The following is a 12,790-nucleotide window of genomic DNA, read 5'->3' as shown; positions in this document are numbered from 1 at the left end:
GCATCCAATAGCAAAGATGAAAGAAGGGTTTTTACACAGTGATGCAAAACCAATAACTGAAACAGGCAGATAGAAGTGTCATGAAAATGCACCCAGTTACGTTTAAAATGCTGGCTCTTCAGTTTGACCACGAACGTTCAAGTGTTTTTCTCACTGTTGCTTCGACAGCTAGCAATATAATATCCACACCCACCATAGATTGCAACTGCAATTACCATCTGAGTACATCTGAAGATGTTACCATTAGGGTGAACAGTGTTTTGCAAGGACTTACCATGAAAAGTCCCTGACACCTGAACCTCATCTTCTTCCTGAAACAGAAAAGTTCCATTCCAGTCAATGGTGCAAATCAGGAAGAGAGAGAGAGAAAGGAAAGGTGACACAAAGTGTTTATCAAGACACAGTCTAAAGTAAGATTGATATTGAAAACTTGTTGCAGCAGTAATGCTGTGATGTAATAATTTCTATACCTTTATTTCAATCTCCTGGTATCTGCCCATGGCTCATCTCCCCTGCTACCATGGATTTAACTGGAGAAAACATTATTGCTGCTTTATTTTTCCTGCCAAATACTAATTCTTGGGAAGTGAAACAGCTCTTATCACTGAAGCTGTTCTTCTGTACATCTAGAATTGTGCAAGGATTGCAGAAAAAAGTAGCAGGGAAGAAAATCCAGCCATGCAGTAAAAAATAATCTAAATAAATGCCTCATGATAAATTGCTTCTACCAAGCTGGGTTCCCGACTGAAATTATGTGCGATAAAATGAAGACTGAAGCGCAAAAGCAAAGGAAAGGGCTAAAAGTGACAAGACTGGAAAGAAGCAAGTTCTAGTTCAATTAGGCCAGTGCAATCTGATAGCAAAGTAGGTGTGAAGGACATTTTAGGGCTTCCTTTAGGTCATGTCAAACTCAGTGCTTGATTTTAAGTGTCCAGCGTACATCAGTTCACCATTTGTGCACATGATTGAATCTCTCAGCATGTGGGAGCTGTTTAATCTAACAGATGTTTTTTTAATATTACTGGTGCCAAGTCAAGAGAGTAACCTGCCGCAGTGACTCTCTCTGTTCAATACCCACATAATACAGATAAGAGTGAAATACATTATAACATCTACTTCACTGAGTAGAAAAAAAAGATTTTAGTTTTTCATAAATAAAGATCTTATGAAGGTCCAATAGAGCAGCATGGATTGATGTTCTTGCTTTTGATATACCTTGCCAACTTGATAAATATTAGATTGAAAAAGTAAAAGATTAATCGACTTATTGACTATGCACCTGCGAACGATCCTGCGGATTACTATTAGTATCCCCTCAGTTTGTTGTGCCTGGTCATGTAATTTCCTTGTTAAAGTTTGGAGTCTTACATACGGTGGCTTGGTACTGCAAAAATACAGTTTTTTTATATAACGTGTGTGCTATAGTCAACAGAGGGAATGCTGAAAACTGTTATGGTTTTAAAACTGCCAGACTGTCCTTCCCTCAGTCAAGCCAAACCTCATTACAATTAATCACCCACATCAGTTCACAAACAGGGTTGTAAACTGCTGAATTGGAAACTTTGGGATACATGTCAGTCTTTTTTTTTGCTGTGAGAAATGGAAATACTTGCAGAAGTAAACAAATAAAGACAACATGTGCCCAGAGACTAAAACTGCAAGCAAACTCATGCATTAGAGATAGCAAAGCATATGGAGGCACATAGCTTTACTAAATTACTTATGTTTTCCATTATTTTTGTCATTTTCAGATATTACATGCAGCTGTGAAATATATATTCCTGTGACAGATATGTGATGGCTTTAAGAGCAGAAAGGATATGAACATCACTTGCACATAAAAAGAATGCCCTTGTGATCAGATTGTCCAGGAGCACAAGACGTAACCGACATCAGAGCCCGTTCATGACATTGTTTCTTGCAGATGTGCACATGTATTCTTTAAGCACCCCTAAACATGATTTGATTGCATCGTTCTGCATTCCCTCTGAGGATATGGTGGTGTAAATCACTCAAATCTTTAATACATAATTCATGAAAAAATACATCCGTAGAAAACACATTTGATAGCTTTTGTTTTTTCCTTCTTCTAAAGTAGTATCACACTTTTAATTCTTTTTTTTTCCGTTTACCTTTTGTGTCCTCCACAGACGATCCAAATGGAGAATGTTAATGATGTGTCAAAAGTGAAAAATAAACCGCTTTCCACTGAATATTCATCATCTTAAAACTGTATTCCTGAGCTTTCTAATGTTTTTTTTTTCCTTATTCATTTGCGGATGAAATACATAATAAAACTAATAATACTGGTACTGATCAGAATTCCAGGGAGTCTCCGTGTGATAGTTGTCGCCCTGGATAAGGGTGTCTGCCAAGAAATAGAAATAATGAAGCTACAGGGAACATGAAGAAATGGATTTTGAAATACATTACAGTAGTAGAAACTTTCACAACCATTAACAAGTGGCCATGATTCCTTGTATTGCATCATTTTCAGAATTAGCTCTAGAGGAATGAGAAAGGATAGAGACAGTGAAGCAGAGAGGGTGTGCCGAACTACACGTTGATAAACTAGAATAAACCCCAATTCAATAGAACAAAAATAAATTCAAAATACTGAAAAAGCTTATTGCTGAATACTTTCTTTAGTGAAGATTCCAACAGAAGTTTCAATAGACAATTTAATACAATAAATAAATAGATACATACATACCGTTTTTCATATTTTAACAATTGGTAATATTTACATTTCAGGAGACCTATATGAACCAGCTATATATATACACTCACCTAAAGGATTATTAGGAACACCATACTAATACTGTGTTTGACCCCCTTTCGCCTTCAGAACTGCCTTAATTCTACGTGGCATTGATTCAACAAGGTGCTGAAAGCATTCTTTAGAAATGTTGGCCCATATTGATAGGATAGCATCTTGCAGTTGATGGAGATTTGTGGGATGCACATCCAGGGCACGAAGCTCCCGTTCCACCACATCCCAAAGATGCTCTATTGGGTTGAGATCTGGTGACTGTGGAGGCCAGTTTAGTACAGTGAACTCATTGTCATGTTCAAGAAACCAATTTGAAATGATTCGACCTTTGTGACATGGTGCATTATCCTGCTGGAAGTAGCCATCAGAGGATGGGTACATGGTGGTCATAAAGGGATGGACATGGTCAGAAACAATGCTCAGGTAGGCCGTGGCATTTAAACGATGCCCAATTGGCACTGAGGGGCCTAAAGTGTGCCAAGAAAACATCCCCCACATCATTACACCACCACCACCAGCCTGCACAGTGGTAACAAGGCATGATGGATCCATGTTCTCATTCTGTTTATGCCAAATTCTGACTCTACCATCTGAATGTCTCAACAGAAATCGAGACTCATCAGACCAGGCAACATTTTTCCAGTCTTCAACTGTCCAATTTTGGTGAGCTTGTGCAAATTGTAGCCTCTTTTTCCTATTTGTAGTGGAGATGAGTGGTACCTGGTGGGGTCTTCTGCTGTTGTAGCCCATCCGCCTCAAGGTTGTACTGCATACCTGGGTTGTAACGAGTGGTTATTTCAGTCAAAGTTGCTCTTCTATCAGCTTGAATCAGTCGGCCCATTCTCCTCTGACCTCTAGCATCAACAAGGCATTTTCGCCCACAGGACTGCCGCATACTGGATGTTTTTCCCTTTTCACACCATTCTTTGTAAACCCTAGAAATGGGTGTGCATGAAAATCCCAGTAACTGAGCAGATTGTGAAATACTCAGACCGGCCCGTCTGGCACCAACAACCATGCCACGCTCAAAATTGCTTAAATCACCTTTCGTTCCCATTCAGACATTCAGTTTGGAGTTCAGGAGATTGTCTTGACCAGGACCACAACCCTAAATGCATTGAAGCAACTGCCATGTGATTGGTTGGTTAGATAATTGCATTAATGAGAAATTGAACAGGTGTTCCTAATAATCCTTTAGGTGAGTGTATATATATATATATATATATATATATATATATATATATATGAGTAACTACTATGTAATTACACTGTAACTAGGGAGATATATTGCAAAGTGTCTGTTTAACAAATTATCTGCTGTGCCCTAGGTATTTTCATTTATATTACAAAACGTATTTTTTTCCCTCTCACACCTGAGGTTATGAACCAACAGAAAAAATTTGCACTACCTCTCAAATATATCACCCTGCAGATTGGTGGTGTAAGGGTTTGCAGCTATGGGTAAGATACTGCATTTTGACTCACCTGTTGCCTATATGTCAACACTGCCTGTCACACAGTAGAAGTCTATTCACTGAAGTGCTCAGTGTTTGGACTGAACACTATAGACCAGCCTTGTCATACAAAACCCTGGGGTTTGGACCATTCAACTTCAGTGTTGTGCAAAAGTAACAACCTGTCACTTCCCATTCCTTTAGACATTTATCTTTCTTATGACAGCTGAAAATCTAAAATATACACACGCCAAATAAATACATTAAAAACCAACACAGTATCAATCTTAAAAGAAAAAGAGACAAATCAAACACAGGTTTTTAAGTAGAATCCCATACAGCTAAAATGTTAAATATAGCCTGTCACATTAAGCGTGTCTGAATGGCTACATTTAACTGGATTATACATCTGTATGGAAATTCTCCAGAGTGCCATATGCTTACCTATTTTCATTGTCTGCTCTTTGTTTTTCACTGCGCTAAGTACAGATATGCAATGTCCTTTGGCCTTCATTGCTGAGTTTAATTAACATCAGGTTTGGGAGGCCAATGCGCACCTGTGTGTCAGTCACAGAGAATGTATACATATCTAACAGAAATTATACAAGGTTATTTTGTGTGTCTGCTTCAAGTTCTCCAAGGCACCTGCAGATTTCTGGTGGGCAACCCCCAAATCCTCGTACTCTTATTCGTTCTTAAAATTGGAAGAAGCCGTATATGTGTAACTGGTTTAGTATCATTTCAATGAAGACTTTAAGCTTCTTCTGGATGCAATTTCTCAAATCCTAGACTGTATGCACTGTAACGTACTCAAATACATTAATTATATTGCAGTTGATTAAATACTTGCCTGCAACATTCCTTAATAGAAAACATTTTTTTCATAGCTTTCATTCTTTCATAGCTGCTGCATTGGATAGCACATGAGAGATGATATATGAATTGTAACTGAATACAGCAGGGCACTGAAAAGCAAATGATGACAAAACATGGATTCTGATTCACATGGCAAGAGTTTGTTTATTAAAGGGGCTGCTGAATTCTTTATAAGTTAGCAATGGGGAGGCAGGTAAAGATATATACATATATTGACAAACAGATACACATGTATATACTGTATAAGGCATTTTAAAGCAATATCAATGCAGGCTAATCAACATTATCTTTTTTATTATGCTTTTTATGTGATTTTTAAATTATTCATCACAACTTCTCTGTTTTATTCATCCCAAAGTATAGTATAGTTTCAGGTCCCTTGTGTGAATAATACTTCCTAATGACTGAAATTACACACTCCTCTGTGTGGAGGAGCATCTTCAAAAGCTTTGAATTGTAATAGAAGACAGGAAGAGATCCATGTTTCATGAGACAAAAGGTCTGAAAATTGTGTAATCGAAATGGAGAGAGTTTATGTTCTCAAGAAAGAATACTGAAATGACACTTTTAGGTGTAATCTACATTAACTAATTGACAAAAAGCAAGCAAACAAACAAGCAAACATAGATATAGGATTTCTACAATCCTTTGATTCTGAGTATTTGTTTGAGTAAATGCTATTCAACATTGTTCGCCACTTTACATGGCACAGAAGGGAGTTACAGTGGGGGAAAAAAGTATTTGATCCCCTGCTAATTTTGTACGTTTGCCCACTGACAAAGAAATGATCAGTCTATAATTTTAATGGTAGGTGTATTTTAGCAGTGAGACACAGAATAACAACAAAAAAATCCAGAAAAACGCATTTCAAATAAGTTATCAATTGATTTGCATATTTGACCCCTTCGACTTAGTACTTGGTGGCAAAACCCTTGTTGGCAATCACAGAGGTCAGACGTTTCTTGTAGTTGGCCACCAGGTTTGCACACATCTCAGGAGGGATTTTGTCCCACTCCTCTTTGCAGATCCTCTCCAAGTCATTAAGGTTTTGAGGCTGACGTTTGGCAACTCGAACCTTCAGCTCCCTCCACAGATTTTCTATGGGATTAAGGTCTGGAGACTGGCTAGGTAACTCCAGGACCTTAATGTGCTTCTTCTTGAGCCACTCCTTTGTTGCCTTGGCTGTGTGTTTTGGGTCATTGTCATGCTGGAATACCCGTCCACGACCCATTTTCAATGCCCTGGCTGAGGGAAGGAGGTTCTCACCCAAGATTTGACGGTACATGGCCCCGTCCATCGTCCCTTTGATGCAGTGCAGTTGTCCTGTCCCCTTAGCAGAAAAAAACACCCCCAAAGCATAATGTTTCCACCTCCATGTTTGACGGTTGGGATGGTGTTCTTGGGGTCAGTCCTCCTCCTCCAAACACGGCGAGTTGAGTTGATGCCAAAGAGCTCGATTTTGGTCTCATCTGACCACAACACTTTCACCCAGTTCTCCTCTGAATCATTCAGATGTTGGCAAACTTCAGACGGGCCTGTACATGTGCTTTCTTGAGCAGGGGGACCTTGCGGGCGCTGCAGGTTTTCAGTCCTTCACGGCGTAGTGTGTTACCAATTGTTTTCTTGGTGACTATGGTCCCAGCTGCCTTGAGATCATTAACAAGATCCTTCCATGTAGTTCTGGGCTGATTCCTCACCGTTCTCATGATCATTGAAACTCCACGAGGTGAGATCTTGCATGGAGCCCCAGACCGAGGGAGACTGACAGTTATTTTGTGTTTCTTCCATTTGTGAATAATCGCACCAACTGTTGTCACCTTCTCACCAAGCTGCTTGGCGATGGTCTTGTAGCCCATTCCAGCCTTGTGTAGGTCTACAATCTTGTCCCTGACATCCTTGGACAGCTCTTTGGTCTTGGCCATGGTGGAGAGTTTGGAATCTGATTGATTGATTGCTTCTGTGGACAGGTGTCTTTTATACAGGTAACGAGCTGAGATTAGGAGCAGTCCCTTTAAGAGAGTGCTCCTAATCTCAAATCGTTACCTGTATAAAAGACACCTGGGAGGCAGAAATCTTGCTGATTGATAGGGGATCAAATACTTATTTCCCTCATTAATATGCAAATCAATTTATAACTTTTTTGAAATGCGTTTTTCTGGATTTTTTTGTTGTTATTCTGTCTCTCACTGTTAAAATACACCTACCATTAAAATTATAGCTGATCATTTCTTTGTCAGTGGGCAAACGTACAAAATCAGCAGGGGATCAAATACTTTTTTCCCTCACTGTATAATTGATACAGGAGGCTTATGGTTTGTATTCAGATGTATTCATGTTTTACTGACAGGCAGATTCAATGTAGCTTTTTTTGTGTAACTTCTGTGTAAGTTACCACTGACAAAATCAGAAGCAGTTTTTGATATTATTATTATTTGTGACAGAGTGGAACATAGTAAAAGGAATATACACTGTTATATTTTAAAGTATTCTCACTAATAGTGTGTTGTCCATTTTTTTCTTGACACATCTCTTTGTGTTTGTTTTACCAATATGGTGCATATAAAATATGATGTACGCTCCTTTTACTGTAACAATTAATATAGTTATCACCTAAATACTACAGGAAAGGTTATTATTGTTGCATATCTGTATACATATTGTAACTCTGGATACCTCTCAGTGCAATATTCCATGTTATTAATAATAATAATAATCATCATCATCATCATCGTCATCATGATAATAGGAATAATCTGTTTAACAAACAAACAAATAAATGTATTAGATATCAATTTCAAGAATAGAATTAATATTTTTTGATCTGATGTTGGATGATTCTGTGGAACACATGTAATGTTGCAACTGTTTAATGTTGGCAACATTTTTGCATATTATTCATGGGTGAAAAGGTACAGACAGAGCTTCAGTTTGCATTCTGGGTTTGTCCTGCTCTCTGTCAAGTGGTACCGTAGGTGGTTGTAAGTGTATTATTAATAGGGAAAGGACCCCTGGAAAATATAAAGTAGCTACATTAGAAAGTGGTCCAGTAAGCGTTCGTGCTTATTCAGCAACATTACTTATGCATAACTTAAGCAGAATTTATTTTCTTTATACACATAACTTTTTACTCCAGTTAACTGCGAACTCCCTTCATTGTGTTGTCTGATGAGGTTAAGGTTTAATTTAGCTTCAAAAAGATTTGGGTAATGGAGAGGGAGACATGTTTTAGAAGAAAACATACAAAACTTTCCTTTCAATGGTGTAGCGTTAAGGGGGGTGTATTCTGATAGAGCATCCTAGCCCTGAGCTGGAGCTCTGATCTAAAGAAGACTTCTCCCCAGAAGGTGTTACCAGAATTCCTGAGCTCATCGGCCCATGAACTGTTCTACGTCAAAGTGGCAGTCTTGGGAGGATGGCACCGAGAATGGGCCAAATGGCTTGGAATCCCTGCTGTGAAATGTCTGGGGAATAGGGCCTGGAGGTAATAAAAACCCTTTGAAGCAGGCGAGAGCCAAAATCCCGTCACAGAGCTACGAACCCAGGCCAACCGGCATTTCCAAAAGATGGCATGGATTGACATCAGTCATAACTCGAGCCTCCTCCAATAGGACACTTGGGGCTGAAACCGAAATCCAATCTCGCACACTCAAGAACCAATCACCTATGATATCAGGCAATAAAAGCTAGCGCATGGCATCTCTTTCTCTCTCTCTCACCTGAACCAGTAACTCACTGCCACAGCTCAACATATAGCTCTGTCAGAACCGTAAACCAACTAAGTCTTTGCCAGCAACAGAAAGAGTTGAACTGGGAGAAGGAGATTGAGCCGTACGAAGAATTCTTTTAAAGGACTTTATTAAATAAAGAACTTTAGAACCTGCGCTGCCCGCCTGTGCCCACCTGATCAGTGGAGTGTATGCAGCTGGACAATTGACTAAGTCGACTGTAATACAGAAGTGTTCAGTCATTTAAATAGCTATTGAGTCTTAAGAAACTTGACCCTTGGAAACTAACAGGGCCCTGCTTTCCTCAAAGACTTTGTCTCCAAGTAACTATGGTTGAAAACCCTGCTTACAAAGAAGCACAACCTTGGAGCCTTCAAACCAGTGGAATATCGGTTTGGAAAAGACTTTTGCGAAACCCCAACTTCCAGGTGCATCGACTGAAGTGGAAGTTATTGGACAAAGCCGAACCGGACTGCCTTTGTTCCAAACCACACGGACCTCGTGCCGTGTGCTGTTATCTGGGCCCGAAGACAGAGAGGCCTCTCTGCGACGAAGTTCACATAAGTTAACAGATTGGAGTTTATTATTCATAACATTTGAGAAATCAATTAGAAATGTTATTCTGTGAGTCATAAACTTTAGGATGTGTAATATCATTTAGTATTTTCTTAAATATAAATGAGTGCTGCATTAAACTGTTTTGTTTGACAATTTTAGAAATAAAATCTGTCAATGCCGAGAAATATCTTCTCATTCCTGTTTAACTGTTTAGTCTGAAATTGACACACGTTAATGGACACTAGATTATAGGTGGCCCTGCCTATCCTTAATAATTGAACAGTAATCAATTAGGAAGAATTGTGGCAACAAGAAATGATAGGATCTTTCTCTGCACCCAAACGTAAATGAGACTGATATATGTAACGAGAAGTTATCTGACTTAAATGTCCGACTAACAAAACTAATGAGAGACTCACCTTCATCTTACTAACCGGTATTGTAGTCAATGTGTTTGTAATTTTGTGTAACGTTTTGTGTGTCATCATATGCGATTCCATGGTCTTTGATTTGGTCACGGAAGTGATTTGTCTTTGATTTGTCGATCTTGAATGAATTTTAATTAGTTTTTCCCTTTTTGTATAACTAGTGTGGTGCTGCATTTTACCTTTGTATTTAATAAATTTGAGAATTTATATCTTCGAATTGGAGTCTGTGTCCAATTATTGCAGAAATTGAGTTCTACAAGATTCTAGGATTCTTGATAAGGTGATACTTAAATTCTTTAACTGAAATTTATAAGTGTACCTTACGCTACAATGGCATAAAAACCTTAAAGATGTGCGTTTTAACAAAAACACAGATTCATGATGAAAGAATAATCTGATTGACAGAGCTCAAGCTTTTAGCTCCTATATATATATAAATATTTTGACCAGAGATCAGGCTTGACATTTGAATCAACCCACTCTTCAATCAGCCAGCTTTTATGGTCCCAAGGTAGCCTATTACATGTGATTTATCATTATTTTCCTTACAGAATACCTGCCATTTAATGTTAGAATCCAGTTTAGGCCAAGCCAGATATGTGTAATACACATCTGACTGTTTGCCATAAGACACTGCTCTGTAATTGAACTATTGATTCTGGGCTGTTGAACCTGCAGTTTACAATACAGTCCTGACCTGTGTGCTCTTCCTTGCCCTCAGTATTTCCTAGTCATACTGTCCACATTATTACTGTGGTAGACTGCCCTGCCCTTAGTGAGCTATAGGACTGGACACTGTCTCCTGCAGTGGCTTGTCAATAAGGTTGGCTGTGCTGTCTCTGATTGGTCAGTCAGTCACATGGGCAATGACACACACCTTATGAAAACGCCAGGTCAAGTCATGTGGATTAGTTTCTCGGTTCAGTTTCTGTTTGAGTGTCTGTTTTGTAGTTTTGTGTACTCTCGTTTCTGTTTAACATTTTCCTGTTTTTCCTGTTGTTTGTTAACATGCATCCATGCTTATTTTGCTTTGCTAAAGGACTATTGTTCCAGTTATTCTCATTAACATGAAGGTTTCATCCTACCACAACATGTTCCTCTGGGACCTCCCTCATCCCAGCACCAAAGTAATTGGTGCCCTAGGCACACGTTCCCCTTGCGTGTACTCCCTCAGTGTGACAGTCACAAAATGTATGTTTGTCAGAACCCCCCACCCAGGGCAATGACGCAACAGTTATATTTCTTACTTTGCATTAGCAGCCTGTAGCCTGTTACTAGCTTACATATTTCACCCCCCCCCCGCCTGATTTTACTAAGCTGCACATTCTACATCAAATCACATCTAGTATTTTATCATATAACCACAATCAATCATCATTGCAGATGCAGCACAATATGCATACAACACTCAGCATTCCTTGATAACTAAATCCATCTGTTCATTAACTCCTCTACTTTGTTTTCATTCTCTGATTCAGGATTTTTTTTAATTATGCACCTCGGTTTCATTTAAAAAAAAACATTTTTAGGCGTCCTGAATGACCTATTGCCAGGAACACATCCAAGCCTTGGCTGAAATAATTTGTGTTTAACAAGATTTGTAGTTCCTCAATGCACTGTGCTTTATTGCTGTGTGCTCTCTCTCCCTCCGTAGAGGTTATTTCAAGGGTTCAGATTCGGAGCACTTTAAGATAAACTGATCTTTCTGTCAGACCCACAATTATCATATGTAGAAAGTGAGAAATTGGGAGGACGACCTTACTTTATCCTACAGATAAGACTATTTATCATTGCATGTTTGCAAGTCTGGGCAAATAATGGAAAGAAAAGTCAATTATGCTAGTATTTAAATATGTGCAGGATTTTGTTTGTAATTCTGTTATTATTATTATTATTATTATTATTATTATTATTATTATTATTATTATTATTATTATTATTTGGACTTTTGTATTTTGTAAAAAAAAAAAAATCAGTACTATCCAAAGTCATTTTACAAATTGGCATTGCCTTTTGATACTAAGTTTGAACAATTTGGCCCTACGAATGTCACTAACCTTGTTTACCTTCCCATTGAACCCCTGAAATGCTCTACTCTTAGTGAAGACTGTCTTTTTTTCCTGAGCTTTCTGATTACCAATTATTTTACCTTCAAAGTAGCTTCAATAGACTACATTAGGCTGTGGTCTTTGAACTAGATGTGAGAAAAGTTTTTTTATATATATATATATATATATATATATATACACACTCACCTAAAGGATTATTAGGAACACCTGTTCAATTTCTCATTAATGCAATTATCTAACCAACCAATCACATGGCAGTTGCTTCAATGCATTTAGGGGTGTGGTCCTGGTCAAGACAATCTCCTGAACTCCAAACTGAATGTCTGAATGGGAAAGAAAGGTGATTTAAGCAATTTTGAGCGTGGCATGGTTGTTGGTGCCAGACGGGCCGGTCTGAGTATTTCACAATCTGCTCAGTTACTGGGATTTTCACGCACAACCATTTCTAGGGTTTACAAAGAATGGTGTGAAAAGGGAAAAACATCCAGTATGCGGCAGTCCTGTGGGAGAAAATGCCTTGTTGATGCTAGAGGTCAGAGGAGAATGGGCCGACTGATTCAAGCTGATAGAAGAGCAACTTTGACTGAAATAACCACTCGTTACAACCGAGGTATGCAGCAAAGCATTTGTGAAGCCACAACACGTACAACCTTGAGGCGGATGGGCTACAACAGCAGAAGACCCCACCGGGTACCACTCATCTCCACTACAAATAGGAAAAAGAGGCTACAATTTGCACAAGCTCACCAAAATTGGACAGTTGAAGACTGGAAAAATGTTGCCTGGTCTGATGAGTCTCGATTTCTGTTGAGACATTCAGATGGTAGAGTCAGAATTTGGCGTAAACAGAATGAGAACATGGATCCATCATGCCTTGTTACCACTGTGCAGGCTGGTGGTGGTGTAA

Source organism: Amia ocellicauda, chromosome 21, assembly GCF_036373705.1.
Source record: "Amia ocellicauda isolate fAmiCal2 chromosome 21, fAmiCal2.hap1, whole genome shotgun sequence".
Lineage (NCBI taxonomy): Eukaryota > Metazoa > Chordata > Actinopteri > Amiiformes > Amiidae > Amia > Amia ocellicauda.
This window is presented reverse-complemented; position numbering follows the sequence as displayed.